We start from the raw sequence: 19,910 nt of genomic DNA, 5'->3' as shown, positions 1-19,910 counted from the left end.
GCAGCTGAAATGGAAATTTCTTAATGACAACATTGCATGGCTGAAGAAGACACCAGCCATTTTAAACTTTGAATGGTTCCTAATAAACGAAGTGTGAATGGTGCTGAGCAAATGCTCTCAGAAAAGTATTCAGAAGGATATGCAAAGTGTCATTTTTAGGAGGGCATTTCCTACCGAACTAGAATTCATCTAGAGATTAGTCTATCTGGAGTGCTTTGCTCCTTGCAGTATCCCAGATTACGAAATTGTTAAAAAATGTGATATTCCTATAATTTTTGATCTTTCATTATGGATTATTTATGGGTGTCTGAGTCCTACCTTACAAAATATGGCATATGTATAGCTAGGTATTCCCAGTATTAGAGCAAAATTGTTCAGAAATATGTGCATTTTAATTAAAGGAAATGTTTAACTATTGTGATCACCCTCAATTCTGTGACATTTCTGTTTTTGAATGGTTTATTTTGTACCCGTTTATTCTGGATAGTTGACATATTCCCCACCAATTAGTATTTAATGATTTTGCAATTTTAGTATTCTCTGTTTGTTCAGCTCTGTAACGGTCTAATGGTCAATCCAAAGAATTGATACATTTATCACTATTTCAAAAAGAACCCTGTTTTCTCATTTTTATATGGTAGATAAGTGTTGCAAAATAGATTAGGGTGATTATCTCTGCTTGAAAAGGGCTTTATTTTGCTTTTGAACTTTGTTTGAAAACATGATTTAAGCAGTTTCGTCCATATGAACATATCAGGATTACACAAGTCTGTACAGAAGCTAACTATATATTAATATTACCTGCATATTTCAAGTTCCAGCCATGTTTTCATTCCTGTCAGCATACCAATGTGCCCAACTACTTATTAAGCCAATAAAATTTACACATATCAGAAATGAAAAAAATTCAAACTCCTCCTGTATTTTTTAACTACAATCATTCTAAAACAGAAGCAGATTTCTAATATTTCGATTTTAATTCTACATAGCTAAAATGGAACAAGTAACTAATATAACGAAGAGTTATCTTCATTGTTTAAAGGCATTTTGTGAATCAAAATAAAACTTATGGCTTCATCATATCGAGTTGCTAATTAGCACTGTTTCAACACAGAGGTTTCACTCATAATGTTACAACTGCGTTTGTACAGTCTGTCCAATAGCCCTACTGGATTATTTCAACAGTGCTACAATTATTATTTTAGCAATTTAAAGTCACTTAGCTATTCCTCCTCTATACTACAGAACAGGGGGAAATTGTAACCAGCTACTAACCTGCCTGTCATTCAATTCTGCAGAGACTGGAAATGTGCCAATTACAGCACATGACAGTTTATTAAATGTGTTTAACACAATTATAAAATATGCCAATCCTTACAGAAATAGAATATATCACATGTTACTGGTTAAAAAAATCATACACAAATTAGAGTACCAATATGCAGTTGTTGTGATTTCACTTTATGATATTGTAAGTTTCTTGAACCTTTTTTTGGCTTATGTAATTTCACATTAAAAATTAACTTGACAAGACTTTTATTCAAATGACAACTACGTGCACACAGAAGTTTTGTGAACTGCCAGCAAACAATAGGGGTCAATAGCTGACCGTCTATGTCTCCATGTGTTTGAGGCCTGAAAATGTACTGCATCCTAAATCCACATGACGCCTATCAAAAACAGTAAGGACAAATAACTAAGGGGCAATAATATCTCACTTAATGTTCTTAAATGTAGCACCCATTGTGCCTTCACTTTCAAAATGACAAATAAAAATCTTTCATTATCACATTAACAGCTGCAAACCAATAAAAAATTATTTTCTTGCAATGACATATCTGATAGAAGTTTTAATTTAAGCAATTAAAATGAATCACAGCATAATGAATGTATGGACTTACAAAAGACTTTTATTTATGTGATAAGCAATCTTCATATTTCTTTGAAATATTATTAGTAACTTTTATTGGGGGAAAAATTTCAAAGAAAATAGTTGAACATCCTTGACACAGCTGGTCAATATTTGGTTTGTGACATGCCTGGCATGCTCTTGTAACTCTCCTGTATACAAACCTTTGTTTATCAGGCCAAGCTTCACAATTATCATACATATTACTTCACAAGATGAGAGAATCCAAGGGAATTCCATGAAGCTGCTGAAATATGAGACTATGCTTGTTTTCTCAAGTCCTGGACAAATACATCTTTAGAGTGAGCTGAGCATTTGTGAAAAAAAGAGCCTGCATTTTCATCTTCCTTTCATCTTAGTCACTCAGTCAACCATACACTCTGCCATTCAACAGTACTTTTCATTATGCAAAGTAATGCTAATCCTTTTCCGATGCTTTCACACTTCTATAAACCTCCATTTCTCCAACTGAAAAGCAATTATATCAGTTTACGTTTCTGTCAAAAAAACAGGATTAATTCTGGAAAAGCAGAATCTCTTCCTTTTCCATATTCTGTTATCAGAACCTAGAGAGATTATTAGTGAAGGTATTTTCACAATGCAAAGCTACACTTGCTTTTAAGCTGTGATTTAATTGGTCAAAGAAAAACAGTTTTAGTTACTGCGGAAACCCTTTTCAGCAACAGAATTGACCTTTCCTTGCTAAGGTCTGAATAGAATGAACCTGAAACTGGTCTATTAATCAGAAACAAATTATGAAAGAATGTAGCTGGACTGGCTGACACCACACTGTCTTACCATGCACAGTAAATGCTAAGTAACAATGTGCTCTTCATGGGTAATGAAGAACCATGACAAATGAGACAGAAAAACTATTCGTTTGCATATGCAAATTCCTATACAAAGGAAACATGTACAAACAAGTGTCGTTGTAAGGTGGATTAGGCAAACAAGGCTTTCTTTTAGGATACTCTGCAACCCTGAACATTAGTCAGCACAATTAACCCAGTTACCATGGTGACTAATGAAATTTTACCATGGCATGAGTTAAATTAGATAGCTAGTTATGTGTTTCCTCTACCCAATTCAAAATCTATTATTTTCTCCAGAACAATACTGCAATTGTGCTTGCCTAATCTCTGCCAAATCAACAAGCCTCTAAATTAACAATTTGCATATGTTAATATAATTAAGATCTAATTACACGAAAGTTGTACCTTTCACATGCACTTTCCCTAAACGCTGTATAGTTTGAACTCCATCCAAGTTTTAAACCCTAAAAGGAGGGATTTTAACTTAAACGAGAAAAGAAGTTACCCCGAGGCTTAAACGGAAGGGCCCTACACTTAATACGTTAAGCCTACTAGCTTCTTATCTTTCCACCCACAAGAGCTGCTGGTGTTGTGGGTATGTGAACTGTACCAACCTGCCAAGATTTCTGACCTCCGATCACAGCTTCCCTTGTATAAGGCAATGTATCACAATAATTAACATGTGTTGATTATTCATTATGTAATTATTCAAGCAGTTACACTTCTGCATGTGGACTCCACAGTACACCCAAACAGTAAAATTATCTACTCCCTAACTGCAAATTACTGGAAAACTAACAAGAAATTATATAAAAAGAGTCCTTAATTGTAATTGGTTGATAGTAGGGATCGAGTTTGTGAATATTTTTGATAATGATAAAAGAAACTTTATGTTGAATTTGTACAAAATAATTCTAGTCACACATTTTAAAACAGCAGAGCATATGAAATGGATATAACCTTTCAAAGCAAAAAGAGAAAGGAATTTTAGGGAAATGGACAGCTTGCATGAATTAAGGAGCCTTTGTCCTTTCTTATATGCATTTCTTTTTGTAGACTAAATTGAGCGAGTCTGCTCCACATTTTTAGGAAGGAACGTTTTACACTGACTGGAAAAAATGTTCTGAAGTGTACGAACGTCGGTGCAGCTGCATCTGAACTTCATCCAGATGGTTCGCAATCATAAAATAGTTTTGCTTTTACTATTTTCTCACATTCTGATATAAAAACCGGACTGTGTGCTTCCTTTCAATTGAGAGGTTCATATGTATAAAAGAGAAAGAGACAGGAGCTGCGAGAAGGAGAGACAGGGGCACTTGAAATTGACACTGATTCCTGGGTTGAGGCCTGCACATTCAGCATCAGACCAGCGGCAGTAAGAATACAACTGACTACACCAGTGAAACAATAACTGCATTCCAACACCAGCGTATACTCACTCCCTACATTGCCATAAAGAGCTTCTCATTCAAGTTTACTGTATACTTAGCTACAACACACACACACACACATAGAGTTATATCCAATAAATAAGACTTAGGTTAGACTCTACAATATTTTTGTCAAATGATTTTCTCTTTACAATTGTATTCATTCTATCCAGAATTCCAGAAAATAAATAGTGCACTGACACAACAGCAATATTAACTGCAATATGCTAGCATATCTCTAAAAGTGACAATGATCCTCTGTTAGGTTTTAGCCAATATTTTGAGTTTACAAAACTTTCGTTCATATTTTTGGAAGCATGTTTGTTTTCTATACATAACCTAAGTTTGCTGATTGTTTCAATATCTACTGAAATATTTCAAAATTAACATGTTCATATTGCATTACAGTGTCTTCACTATGATGCCAGCTTTTACTTGTCAATAAACTATCACCGTGACTTCACTAGGTGATTGAAATATGAAGACCCAGCGTCACTAATTATATTCAGGTTATTTATAGATTTGACTCAAACAATAGCGACCAGCAGATACACTGGTAATTCTTAATAAATTTGATGACATCACTATCACGCAAATGAACATTTATTGTTGTTAACTTATAGTAATAAAAATATGTTACAAGGAGAATATAGAAGGCAAATATTAATAATGTGAAAAAGTGTCACATTAAAAATATTTTTTGCCTATCAACTAAGTTGCGGAAGTTTGAATTTAACATTCTAATATCAATATGTAACTTGATTATTATTTTTATAGAGGAGTTTTTCTCTTTTTGCCAGAGCCTTTTTTTAAAAAAAACTATATGCTACACTTTCAGAAGTAAGGGGTTTGTCACCAAATTAGCAGATAATTTGTCCTCAGTGGTAACCAAATAATTGGGCTTCTGTCATTAAACTGAAAGTGGAATTATTGATTTAGAATGTATATTGTTAGGTGATTAACACAATATTTTAAGCAACAACCAATAATCTGAATCTGGCTTTCTCAGGCATTCAACTAATCACGGGTCAAAGGCACAACTGAGCATGTGCTGACAGGGAGTACCAGATTCCTTGGGTCACCGTCAGTGTTTCGAGCTTTGGAAAAGAAAGAGATTAAAATAAAAGGCTGCAACTACCCATTCTGCACTGAAGGATTTTAAATCACTAAGCCTTTTCTAATAGGCTTGAGACTTATTGAGGTAGAAACCATAAAAAATGAAGAAGAGAAATTTAATCCCTGAAATATTGATTTGCACATTAATATCATATAGGGTGAGGGCAATTTGGCTTCATGAAAATGACACATTGTCGACCCTTGGTGAAGTCAGAACCAATCTTACTGCTGAACATGTCTGAATCTCAAGAGTTATTAAGGGCTTTCCTTCTTGCCTTTATGAGTTTTCCTCTGCCTACCAATTCCATGTTAAATGTATTATCTTTAAGAAATAATTGTAAAACCTCAGGGGTTTTTCCAGCTAATGGAAGGGAGACTAAACCACATCAGATTCTGAAATGCAACATTAAACCCTTGCAATCAACAAAGCCACCTCAGTTCTGCTTTCATCCAATGCAGGCTATAATATTGTTATTGTGGGTAATCTAATTTCACTGTGTAAGTTTTAGCTTATGGTTAAAGTGCCAAGAGAATATTATAGGATATATGAACTGATTCACCCAGCCCCTCTGATTTGATTAGCCATTTTGCTGCATAAGGTTTTCAAAAATATCAATACAAAATTAAAGAAAATTATTGAAAAAAGAGACGTATCTTGCACCATTTTGTAAAACGCTTAAATGCGTAATTGAGGGATAAGGTTCTATTTAATTTTGGATGAAACACGGCAAACGTCAATGACAGTACTGCATGATAATAATCTATACAAATCTCATTCTTAATCATCCAAAATGAACAACGTTTAATAAGTTAACCTACTGTATTTGCCACTATTGTTACCGGCCTGAAAGATTTTATTAAGGCCATTGACTAAATAAACTTCGGACAAAAAAAAAACAAAAGGGATATTGTATCAAGCAAAGTGTATCTATTAGTGTATAAAACGAATTTAAAATGTTAGCACTTGGCACCGTTCAGTTACTGAAAAACAATCTCAGTCTCGTCGTTCAAGAAAAAAAGAGACGGGAAACAAAAACCGATTCGCACAAAATACCTCTGTCGCTATACGTGTCCCTGTGTTCATATACATAATCCATATGTGCGTGTGTCTATATAGATAAGTATTTACAGCCACTGCAAAATCCATCGGATGTTCCTTTTAGAAGTACAGAAATGATTGTATCGCAGATCAACTCGCCCGTCTAAGCCGCTGTATGTATTTTGATTCCTTTTCGACCTTTATAGACATTAGAGGAAAAAAGTGAAAGTGTTTATTTCTGATGGTGATAGGTTTAGGTAATTGAGCTTTTCGTATCAAAAATTACGAATAATTCTCCGGGATCTTGGAAATTAAACGTTTCCAGTCGACGTTGCTAAAACCCATGCTCTTTGTGGAGCTCTATTTTTAGCTTAGATTTCGTGTCGGATTTGTTTTAGTTGGTGCCCACAGTTGCTACTGGAATGATGAAGGGGAGAGAGTGCGTTACATACCCAGCGTTTGCTCTGAGTTTAAACGATCGATCCCCGTGTCACTGTCGTGTCCCAATCGCAGAAGTCTGCCCCGAACGAAAAGGCAGGGCTACTATATACAAGCTTCAATAATAATCAAAAAAAGCACAGAACACAGCGGAGTTAAGGCAAAAGGAGCCGAGGCGCGGATTTAGCTGGTTGGAATTCCGAACTGTGTTAGAAAAGATACTTAGAGGCACACAGGGATGAGTCGAAACGGATAATGTGCGAATCAAACTGGGGAGGAAGAGTTTAGCTCGGCTTTTGACAGAAAGAGCAGCAGCCGCGAGTGGAAGCAGGCAGACACAGGAGAGACACGCGCATACACACACTCGCACAGACACACACACACACACACACACACACACACACACAGACACACAGACACACACACACACTCGCATACACACACACACACACAAACACACACACACACACATACACACACACAAACACACACACACACACACACACACATACATACACACACACACACACACACACACACACACACACACACACACACACACACACACACACACACTGATCCAGGGACCAGGGGAGCGTGTCTGCCTTCAAGCTCTTCATCACCACCACCATGATTCTCATCACCCCGAGAGCATCAACCTGCAATAAACACCCACAACCTGCTGCGGCGGCTGCCTTCCGACCCAGGCTGAAGGAGTTCAATTCGCCCGAGCTGCCTGCTCGCTCAGCCGTCCAGCAGCCGGCTCACATACTGCCAGGTAAAAACAACAAAAACAAAGAGAACTGACTGGTGTTTAAACTGGGGCACGATCCTCCCAAAACGAATGCTTTCTTTTTGTTTAGATGCTTATAATTAAAGACTGGGTCCTAAAGAATGGCCCGTGGATAAAAAAAATGCAACATTTACTTTGTACAGATTATACGGGTTTTTGTTAATACTATAACCATCTCGCCGCTTGCTCAAACTGCTACTGTAAATCTGCTCTTTTTGTTTGGGAAGACGGCAGGAATAAAGTGAACAGTTCAGCGCTGGAAGACAGAAAAGTGCGGGTCTTGGACAGGCTCGTCACCTTTTCTTGTCTGTCTGCCTGTCCCTCTCGGACTACAAACTGCTTCTCACAGCCCCCTAAAAGAATGAGCAAGTTATGTCTGGAAATAGTTTCACAGGGAGGCGAGGCAAGCTGACAGCCCGCTCTGTCTCTGATGTATATCGACACGTCCCAAAAGTCACACGAACGCACTTGTGTAAACACCAGGTACCCGTTCTCTCCGAGGCGAGCGAGAGAGAGAGATCCTATTTAAATCGCGTTTATATAAATATTTTTGTTATGTTTTGAGAGAGAGAGAGAGAGAGAGAGAGAGAGAGAGAGAGAGAGAGAGAGAGAGAGAGAGAGAGAGAGAGAGAAGAGAGAGAGAGAGAGAGACAGAAACATCCAGCCAAGTCTGCAATGATAAAGAGTGCGAATCGATAACGCGGCTCCTTGGGTTTGCGACATAATACTGGCTTACCGCTGAATAAAGTGCAACTTACTATTTTCCCTCGCAGCCTCCTCTTCTTCTTTATTTTTTGTATAATGACATTAATTATTGTCACATCCACTGGCCCCGATTGCTTTTACAATTAAAAAAAAGGATCCCAGGCCAGAAGAAAGTGGGTCCTTTGGGCCGGCCCGGGTGAGCACTCTCGCCGGCGCTGCGACCGCAAACGGAAAAGGGAAACTGGAAATGAAAATCCGATATATCTTTATTCTGCTAATTATTTTGCCCTGTAAAAAATGGCTGATTAAGTTGAGTGCGCATGTGTCTTCATTACCGATGCACGACGGGAAGGTGTAATTAGCGAGGTGATCAACATTCAAAAGATTGGACTTGACGCTTTGAAGTTGAAGCCACGGTGGGCGATAATGGAAAAGTCATCAACCTGACCCACAACAGACACACAGACACACACGGAGCCACAGAGAGGGAGAGGGAGGGAGGGGGCAGAGAGAGAAAATGTCAGACAGACAGACATACACATATACACAGACACAGGACACAACATAATACATTCCCGCATCAGGACAAAGACAAAGACACACATACACACGCGCACACACACAGGGTTTAACAATCGTCCTCTGATTTAACACTAGCAGGAGAAAGGGGGTGTGGGGGTGAAATGTATTTGTGGTGGGGTCATAATTAGAGCTGTGGAGTCATTAATACTCTCTCACACACAAGCACACATTTCATTCTCACAAACTCAGGTTCACTAAAACGAAACAAAACAAAGTCATATTATTTACTCTACACCGTAAAAAAGTCTCTCCACCGGGGGATCCTAACTAAACACCGGGATTGTTTTCTTTTAAAGAAAACTGAACGTGCGTGCAGCCGCTGTGCAAATACAATTATAAGCATTTTGGAAGCTGGAAGTCGAGGAAGTGCTAAAAATAATCGATATACAAAAACTGCGAGTCGCATGCTTGAAGACGGGAGTTTTTTTAATAAGGAGAAAACAAAAATAAAAAAACTACTTTCATAATTTCTAGGGGAAAATACACAGAAAACAAATCGAAACGGCGTTTTGAAAAAATATTCAATTCGCTTATTTTTAAATAAATATAATTATTCCACGGAAATAAGAATCAACAAAAAAGAAAATGCAAGGGCAAGTAGCAGCCAAGAACCGAATAAGGTTAAAAATCAAAAACCAGGCTCGTCGCTTCCTTACTAATCGCTTCTTTTCAGCGGAACACTACCTGTATTGATTGCGCTGATATCTGATCTACTGACGTGACTTTGCAACAGCAATCTAAATTACAATTTTCCTCTATTTTAATGTTTGTGTCTATATCCCTGATTGTATTTAAACTGAAATAACGCGTGGTTGTCGCGGGGGCTGATTTTGTTTGAGATAGTTCAGAACAGCTGGCAAACCCTACCTCTTGTGTTGTTCTCTTCTGTCCCTCATCCTTAATAGTCGCTATCGAATAAGACACTAAGGATGTTAATCGTTATGAGAAAATCAGGAGATCACCACTTATCTGGGGGAAAATCGAAGGCACTTTATTCAGAGCTGGGCTAGAGGATATGATAAGACTGAGCGAGATAGAACAGAACTGTGGTAGCACATGTTTCTCTCTGTCCCTTTCTTTCGCACTCTATTCCTCCCTCTTTCAGTTCTATGTTGCAATGTAGTGAGAGGTCTCTATCAGGGTCTCTTTGTACGGTGGCCGCCAGTAGCCCTCAACTCGCCTCTTGATCTCTCCCCTTGTCTATCACATCGCTTCTCTCTCTGGGACTCTCTGATAGCTCCACATCAACCCATCAGTACTGCTTAAATGTTAGGGACCCGTGCTCGAGACACCTCGATAACCCTCACTCCCCCTCGGGGGCTATTTGCCAAAGGCGCTGTGTTAAGTATATTTTTAAAAGACAAAACCTTAGTACTTCGGCTTAGACAAAGCCGAAAAGAAGTCATACACTGTAGGATCCGCTATGGACAATGCACAAAACTACATTTTCCTATATTCAATAGATAAAGCAAAGAATTCCTGGCTAAGACGAAACGATTTTCCATATCAACAATAAAGATATATCGATCGGCTTGAACTTCCAACAACAATCTCCAAGTTACGGTTCAACCTGCTAGACTTTGCTCAATCTATGAAAAGTAGTAAAACGCCCGAGAAGCGCCAAAACTTTTGCAATAATAAACATATTTTTCTAATGTAGCCATGGCCACAATAACGTTGCACGTTTCAAATCAATTTAAAACTAAACCATTCTCATGTATAAAACGCACTGTTTAAGTTTCTCACCCACATTCCACGATCCAATCCACTAACTCGGTTTGAATGAAAGCATTCTTATAACATTGCTTTCTAAAAATAAAGTGTTATACAAACTGATAATCATTATTTTTAGATACAATTTTAACACGTTAAAAAGTAGTTCGTGCATTACCTGTGTTTTATCTCCCGGTCTATCAATCCTTTATTCTATAGGTCTTTGTAATTTGATTTTAGGGATTTATTTTGTACACAATGTAGCAGATCTTTTTTTTCTCTCTGTCTGTTGAAGGGAAATGTATACGATGAACACGCCTGGCGCCCTCTGGGGCTTAAAAGGTCATCACTTTGACAGCACGCTGACCATCATCTCCTCCCGGGTTCGGCCCATTGTTTATAAACACAGAAATATATACACCATTTCCTATTTCTTCACAGCAGAAATTTCACTTTCTGTCACCGACAATTCCAATACCAATTGCAAAAAGAAGTGCAACAATATGTAGAATATAACGTTACATTTTCAAACCACAAACTGTTCAACTTTTGTTAGGAACACAAACAAATAACTTGAGATTGGTTTTACCTCAGGAATTTTATCGATCACTTCTTTCTTGGGCACCGTCATTGAAAACGAACTAAAAAAACGTTTGCAAAAAGCCCACGGATTTAGAAGGCTGACATCCCCAAAGTGTCCAGCACTGCAGGCCCAGTAGAAAAATGTGATAAATAAATTCGGGACTGAGTGCTGCCTCTCTGAATGCGGAGTTATCTGACTTTAATTTAATATTCCGCAATCATATTTTATAACGCAAATAATTCACGCCTATATTTCCCGCGATTCTGCATGGAACCTAAGGTTTGTATTTAACTGCGTCTAATTCATAGCAGATATATATTAGTGCATTGATCATTCTGTGTTTAATGTAACTATATTTTTTGTTTATATCCGTGAAATCTTTAAAGCATTTTTGTACCTTACAACTCATACCTCCACATTTCCTGAGATTTCGAAAGAAAACAAATTAAATCCTCTCGCCAGCAAGTCGTTAAATAATCTTTAATCGAGTAATATGGACTAGATGTAGCCTATGTAAAACACTACCGTTATCCGATTGATCTGGTCCTGGATCGATTCGATAAACGGAAATCTATCAAAGCGTTTAAATGTGACATATCATTTACAACTAAACATTTCCTCCCACAACGAAAAAGGGGTTATTTCATGTGAAAAAGAACAAGTACAATACTTCACATAGTCTAATGATCAAAGGAGTATAATTAACTTGCATTTATTACAAACTTCACAAGTACGGCATGTATTTATGATCTTGTCTTAATTAATGATATCCATTTTAAATATTTCATACACCTATATTTTGAACGTTCGATTTTGCACTTCTGTCATCCTCAAAACGTTCCAGAATTAAATAGAAATAAATTACCATTTTCGCATTGTATACGAAAACAATGCACGGCGCATTCTATTCGTTTGCGTGTTTCTGTAATAAGATCCACAATTGCATAATAACCTCGTATATTTATATCAGATTTTAATTTGTACAGCGGTATAAATTATTTTTGTGTAAAAAAAACTGTTGCCACGATATTTTAGCACCTTGTTTGTTTAAGTCAATAACGCTCTCTAAACATCTTTGAACAATGTTCTGTGATGAAATGGGAACATATTTCAGATTTGTATTTGCTTTGCAGGATCAAGCTAATCGCTGCTTTAGCCATGTCTGTGTTAGGCTCCATACACTATTGTTTCAGGTCTCCATTTTTTTCTTCAAAATTCCACTAAATGGCGACTATCAAATTCTGACAATGTAAATTCGAACTGTTGCTGTACAATCGTTATTTTTATTTGTTAAAGAAAATCGATGAAATTGCCTCTAAAGTACTTAGTGAGGCGTGTTTGTACCGACTAGGGGAGAATACTAAATACAGTGGTTGGTCGATGAAAATTGAGTGGTTAGGAAATGTTTAAGTACACGCTCCTTAACGCTTGACTTGGTGACTGAAATGCTGCCTCTCTGATCTTTCTCACTCTCGCCTTTCCCTTTTTCTCAATCTTTTGTGTGCGCGGGTTTTAACCAGCAGTCTCCCTTTTTGTCCACCTCCTCTCTTCTTTCATTCTGACACTCTTTCATATTCTTCTTCCTTCTCCCGGACTCTTATTTCATTCGCTTTTCCGTTAGCTTTCCTTGCGTCTTCTAATTTAAAAAAAATCAGGTTATTCCCCCCCCCCCCCCGATTTTATTCTTCCTTACCTGCTAATCACATTTTACCAAAATATTGCTCTTCGACCATTTCTATGTATTTTTAAATCTCTCCTCTACTTATAGTAATTTTCAATTTTCCCCAGTTTAAAGCATCAGATCCCTCGAACTTCCTTTATCCCGGTCAGATGATGTTCGCTATCGTTTGATCTTTCCTTTATCTTTCTACATCTTCTTCTCTCCAACTCTTTTCCTTATTTTGTATTTTTTTTATTCATGTTCTTCCCCCTCTTCCCCATGGAGTATTAATTCCACCACCTGGAGTATTCATACCATCTTTTTGCCAATATTGAATTCCCCTCCCACCTCAGCATTACTTACACTTTCTCTTTCCTTCCCTTGAATCACCAATTTGCCTTTCTTGTTATGCATTTAGTTTCTGTTCCAGTTGTCTTTTACCTTTATTTTTTTCTCTCTCATGTGCTGATCATCCCCCATTGGCTTTCCCCCATTCTTTTTATCTATATTCTTCACCTTTTCTGGCTGTCTGTATTTTATCATGTCTTTCTGTATGTGCTCATTTTTTTGTTATGCATTATCATAAACTTTCCCAGCATACTGATCATTTCTGCAGTTTCTCTATCTCTCCATTTGTAATTCCCGTCTTTCGACTTCCATATTCTCACCTCCTTATTGGTTCCACCCCCCAACAGCCACACAACACTCAGACGCAGGCATTTCCCTTTTGTGTATTATTTTCATTTTCCCATTTTTTTCTGCCTATCCTGTCATCATATTTCTATTTTCCTCTATTTTATGTTCACTCTTAGCTTCTCACTGCATTTTTGTTGTTCTATTATTTTTTTGCTTCATGAATTTTACCCAGCTTTACACTGCACTCACTCTTCCCTTTCACCTTAAAAGTAAATTGGCAATTTTCTGTCTCTCTTATTATCATTTTCTTCGAGCATTTGCTCATGTTCCCTTTGCATTTCTCCCCTCACCTTCTCTCCCCCTCACCCCACATTTCTTTAGGTAGCTCCCTCAATCATATCTTTTCCCTTGATTTGGTTTCAATCTCTCTGTCTTACAGTGCTCTCTAGACCCATATTGTTCCCCCCTTCCATCCAGGCAGAGCTACCGGAAGCTTCAGGAGAGACTGCCCCTTCCTGCACAAACTCATCTCTCAGGCCACCCATCACTAATTGCCTTGATAGTTCCCTTGGCATCAACCACTGACACATAGGTCAGTCACTGCTGCCAGGGGAACTATCAAGGCACGAGTTCTGCACTGAACAAAGTATCAACGTGCAAACCCAGCCAGGAACTTGCTGCAACTGCAAAACACAGATTGCGATCCAAGCCACAGTGTTCAAGAAATCACCTGTGTACCATCTTAACTTCAGACTGGTACTCACGTTTGTAGATATTTGTTATTATTTTATACCAGCTGCAATAATGTCCTGCTCTACAGCAAAGGATGAATAGTTATCTTAATAGCTATTTCACGAATCAAATTTGTATCCACTGTTGCTTTTACCATATTTAGGCTACAAATATCTGGTAAGGTTTCTTTTTGTTCTCCTTTCATGTTACCATGAGAAAGTGGTCGTGTGCTGTGGGAGACACCTGTCCTGTGCTGTGAAGTTAGTCCCAGAAGGCTGTCAGATCAGGACATTCTGAATCTGGAGCCAACTAAAATGAACAAATGGTGAAATACCTAGTAAGGATAGGGTATCAAATGGAGAAAAACTTGAAGGGAATTGTTGTTGTCTTGCCCTTTTAAGTCATGGAAGTAGCAGGTTTGGAAATTTGAGATATTGTAGTGTAGTCTTGAAATAGGACATACTGTAGCCCGAGAGAGAAGTGTACATTTATGAATGAGATGTTTCTAAAATGAGAAAAGCTTTAAAGACACTGAAAAAGTGATAGAGCTGGAGAACTGGACTGTTGTTACCCCTGCGGTCATCTGAACAAACCATTACTCTCCAGATGTGCATTCTAGACAGTAGGAGCCCCTGAGAATCACGAATCAGGCCATTTACTGCAGAACACCCAACATCTGACCCATCCATTAATCACAGCGTTTGTGTTGTTATTCTAGTTGTATTTCTGGTTCATGGTGATCACCAGAAAGTTGACAGCAAAACTTCTGCCATTGAATGTTAGAGCCTTGTGAAAAGGTTTCCTGCCTTTTGATGGCAGGTGCTTCATAACTAGCTGCAACTTAACAACCCAGCCCTGGACCCTAGCCAAACCAAAATTAGTGAAGAGAAATCATCAACGTTGCTTTTTTACCCAGCTACAGAACCTGAAAGCTCTCAGTACATATGGCACATAAAATATTTTATAATATACATTCAGTGGCCACTTTATTAGGTACACCTGTACACCTGCTCATTAATATAAGTATCTAATCACTCACTCATGTGGCAGCAACTCAATGTATAAAAGCATGCAGACATAGTCAAGAGGTTCAGTTGCTGTTCAGACTAAATATCAGAATGGAAAAGAAATGTGATCTAAGTGAATTTAACTGTAGAATGATAGTTGGTGCCAGATGGGTTGGTACGAGTATCTTAGAAACTGCTGATCCCTTGGGATTTTCATGCACAACAGTCTCTAAATTTACAGAGAATCATGCAGAAAATTTAAAAAAAAAACACATGCAGTGGGTGAGTGGCAGTTCTGTGTGCAAAAATGACTTGTTAATGTGAGAAGTCGGAGGAGAACAGCCAGACTGGTTCAAGCCCACAGGAAGGCAACTGTAACTCAGATAACCGTGCACTACAAGTACGCAGAATGGTATCTCTGAATGCAAAAGATGTCAAAGCTTGAAATGGATGGGCTACAGCAGCAAAAGACCACACTAGATTCCACTCCATACCTAACAAAGTGGCCACAGAGTGTATTTTATAATATTTTAAGTATGTTTGAAACTCTGAACAAAAATTATTTTTTGTGTTTTTTTTTCTATTGTTAGTTAATGAAAGGTCATCAATAGAAATTATTAACCCTGTTTCTCTCTCCAAGTACTTAAATCTCAAGTCATGAACCACTGATTATTCCAGTATTTTATATTATGATAGAGAGCTGCAGCTCGACTTTGTTAAGAAATTGAGGACATTTAAAATGTCAGCAAAGGCTCTCGCACATTTCGATAGATGTACGGTGGAGAGCATTCTGACTACTTGCAACATAGCTTAGTATGGAGGTTCCAATGCACAGGAGCGCAAAAGGTTGCAAAAGGTTGTTGGCTCAGCTGGCTGCATTTGGGCACAACAGTCCCGCCATCAAGGACATCTTCAGGGAGCAGTGCCTCAGGAAGGTGGTATCCATCACTAAAGAACCTCACCATTTTGGACATGGCTTCTTGTTGCTACCATCAGGAAGGATGAAGACTAATCAGAAACAGCTTCTTCCCCTCAGCCATCAGATTACTGAAGAGTCTGTGAACCCATGAACACTACCTTATTATTCCCTTCTTTGTATTGTAATTTTGTAAATACACTATTTTGTAATTTATTACATTTTGATATTTTTGCTCTATTCTGTTGCCACAAAACAACAAATTTCACATCATATACTGTATACAGTGATAATAAACTTGATTCTGATTCTAGATTTAGATGATTGCTGTTCAAAACATTAACCATTAGATGCATGTGGTTAATCCAGGATGCAAGTGTGAATAATTCCATTAGACTCTGCCTTTGGGGTGTGATCCCAATTCACACGCTGTATTTATATGTTCATTAATCTTTTTATTGTGCTTGATTGTAGAAGAGCGATAATAAAATCTGAAGAAATTTTGGTAAGATTCACCAGTGTTGGTAAATTCAACCAGTGCTGGCCATGGTAATTCACCAGTGTTGGAGACAAAGGTAAGTGATAGTCACTCTTGTGAACAGTTAATAATTAGAATTTTACTGGTAGATGGAGTATATTTATTCTACAGTCACAGAGTCATAGAAAAATACAGCACAGAACCATAAGCACTTCACAGAAGCCTATCAGTCCATCTAGTCTTCCAAATCATTTACACTGCTGCTCCCATTGACCTGCACCTCCATACCTCTACCATCCACGCACCTATCCAAACTACTCTTAAACATTGAAATTGAGCTTATATGCACCACTTCTGCTGGCAGCTTGTTCACACCCTCACGACCCTCGGAGTGAAGAAGCTTCCGCTCATGTTCCCCTTACACTTCTCACCTTTCACCCTTAACCCTTGCTCTTTAGCTGTGGTGCCACCCAACCTCAGTGGAAAAAGCCTGCTTGCCTCTTCCATATCTATACCCCTCATAATGAATCTTGAATCCCCAGCATTTCACAAGCAGAATTATGATTCTACTTGTAGCACCAATATAAAATCCTACTATAAAACAGATTAAACAACAATACAAGTTAGAAATATGAATAATATATTTGCAGATAAGATGTGTGATATAAAACAAATCATTATTTTAAAATTCTGCTTCTTGCATAAAGTTAGAGGCTCAATATAATCAACAAACCATAATGAAATTTGATTTCATTATGGATCACCTTCAGTTTAGGAGACAATAATTAATCAATATTTTTTTTCCTGGTTTAAGATGGCACTGCCGAAGATGTGCTACAGCTTGCTGGTAAACCATAAGGCAGGAGAATTGACTAAAAACATTACTTATTACATATTTCATGAAGCAAATAGTGGTGCAGACAATGAAGAGGCAGGTGGAGTGAGGCTGGTTCAGGGGATGAACTGTGCTGGCGAGTGCAATGTGGTTGAGCCACCGGGTACGCAGATGGAGTTCGTATCGCTCGCGGAGATGGAGTGAGCGATTTGGAGAGAAGTTGGTGCAAGAGTTTTGATGCCTGTCCACTTAATCCAGGTGTGAGGTCATCCGGGTGATCCAAGTGCCAATCTGGTTTGTTGAGATCAAGAATGGCTTCTAGCAGAGTGGCCCCAGTGTATTGGGAGGCCTGGATCCAGGTCCTAGAACATGGCACTAGTCATTGCTTATACAATTTAGATGTCGGCCCAGATAGACTGAAAGCCCAAGTGTCGGGTAGAGGGGCAGAGGGGCAAGGGTCGGACTGATTTCGCTCACTCTTCTGAGATGTTCATTCCTTTCTCGGCGACTGTGAACTGATCCGGCTACTGTGCGTTTCTGCCCCCCCCCCACCCCGGTATGAAAACTGGGGTCCAAGGCCTGGCTTGGGCCTACTCTGGGAGTGGATCTGGAAGTCAGTCTGGTTCGGGATGCTGTTGGCTTGCTTCTATTGTTTGCAGGATGTGTTTTTTTCTCTCTCTTTATCTGCAGAGTGGATTTTGCACTTTTTAAAAACTGGGTTATTTGAGTTTCTTTCTTTGTGGCTGCCTGTAAGCAGGCATATTTCAAGGTGTATACATATATTTTTCGATAATAAATGTGCTTTGAATCTTTGAATCGTTGAATGGTGTTGGGATCCTAGCAGTTCACAATCTACATTAGTGGTTCCACATTTTTATGATGACAGTAATCCAGGTGGCAACGTAAGTTGTAAAGAGGATGCAGAATAAATGAATAACAGATTAACTTTAATGAGGGAATATGCAGGCCATCCAGTTTGATAGAAAAATAGATAAGCAGTGACTTTCTATAAACAAGAGAATTATCAAACAAAGATATTTTTAGAGGGACTTCAATACTTTTTACAACAATCACTGAGCATTAGCATGCGGGCACATTAACCAACTAAAAAGGCAAACAATATTCTGCCCTTTATTGCAAAAGGATTTATGTATAAGAGTAAAGAATTCCTACTGTAGTTACATAGATTCTTGATGAAATTGTACCTGGGATATTTTGTACAGGCCTGGTCTCCCTATTTCAAAGTTCAAATTAAATTTATTATCAAAATACATATATGTCACCATATACAACCCTGAGATTTATTTTCTTGCAGGTATACTCAATAAATCCAATAACCATAAGAGAATCAGTGAAAGATCACACTAACTGGGAGTACAACCAATGTGCAAAAGACAATGAACTATGCAAATACAACAACAACAACAAATACAACAATAATAATAATGATAATAATAAATGAGCAATAAATATCGAGAACATGAGATGAAGAGTCCTTGAAAACGAGTCCATAGATTGTGGGAACATTTCAATGATGGGTCAAGTGAAGTTGAGTGAAGTTATCCCTTTTGGTTCAATTTCCTGATAACAGCAGTGAGAAAGAGTATGATCTGGGTGGTGGGGGTCCCTGATGATGGGTGCACACTGCTTTCCTGCAACAACACTCAGGAACAAAAGAACATACGGTAGAACATTACAGCACAGTATAGAGCCTTTGGTGTGCAGTAATATACTTGAGATAGATGGACTCTAATGGAGGATCCGCAATTGATTCCTGGGATTGGAGGCTGGTCTTGTAAGAATAGGTTAACCCGACTTGCCCTATACTTACTTGGCTTATAAAGAATCAAAGGTGATCATAAGACTATAAGACAATAAGACATAGCAGCCCAATGAGTCTGCTCAGCTACTCCATCATAGCTGATTTATTATCTCTCTCAACACCATTCTTTTGCCTTCTCCCAGTAACCTTAGACACCCGTACTAATCAAGAACATATCAACTTCCACTTTACATATACCAATAGCTTATCTTCCTTTGCTGCCTGTGGCAATTCCACATATTCATCACCATCTGGCTAAAGAAACTCCTCCTCATTTCAGTTCTAATGGGATGCCCTTGTATTCTGAAGCTGTGCCCTCTGGTCCTGGACTCCCCCACTGTGAAAAAAATGCTCTCCACTTCCACTCCACCTAGGCCTTTCAATATGCAATAGATATCAATGAGATCCTCCTTCATTCTTCTAAACTCCAGTGGTTACAGGCCCAGAGCCTCAAACGCTCCTCAGATTTTAACCTTTTCATTCCTGTGATCATTTCTTGTGCACACCTCTTGACCCTCTCCAATGTCAGCATATTCTTGCTTAGATAAAAGGCCCAAAACTTTTCAAAATACTCCATGATCTCAATGAAACATACAAAGGTCTTAAGATCCATTGGCTGTGCGATCTGGAAACAGGGAGCCATAATCCTGAAAAAAAGAGGTCAGTTGTTCAGTACTGAGGTATACAAAGAATTCCCTTCACCC

At 38.3% G+C, this 19,910-nt stretch overlaps 1 protein-coding gene across 3 annotated transcripts in view; it reads right to left on the bottom strand.

The window, feature by feature from the left end:
• The window catches only part of zfhx4 (zinc finger homeobox 4), a 268,897-nt gene extending 260,441 nt beyond the window's left edge, over window positions 1–8,456 (bottom strand). For 2 of the 3 annotated variants that reach the window (XM_059983216.1, XM_059983231.1), the window contains exon 1: window positions 8,296–8,456. The gene's annotated coding sequence lies outside the window, so the exon portion shown is untranslated. Of the gene's footprint in view, window positions 1–6,321; window positions 6,505–6,758; window positions 7,163–8,295 lie in introns of those variants that run through there. The other variant, XM_059983225.1, reaches the window with a different exon arrangement.
• Window positions 8,457–19,910: the final 11,454 nt, after the last annotated feature.

Source organism: Hypanus sabinus, chromosome 1, assembly GCF_030144855.1.
Source record: "Hypanus sabinus isolate sHypSab1 chromosome 1, sHypSab1.hap1, whole genome shotgun sequence".
Lineage (NCBI taxonomy): Eukaryota > Metazoa > Chordata > Chondrichthyes > Myliobatiformes > Dasyatidae > Hypanus > Hypanus sabinus.
This window is presented reverse-complemented; position numbering and strand designations above follow the sequence as displayed.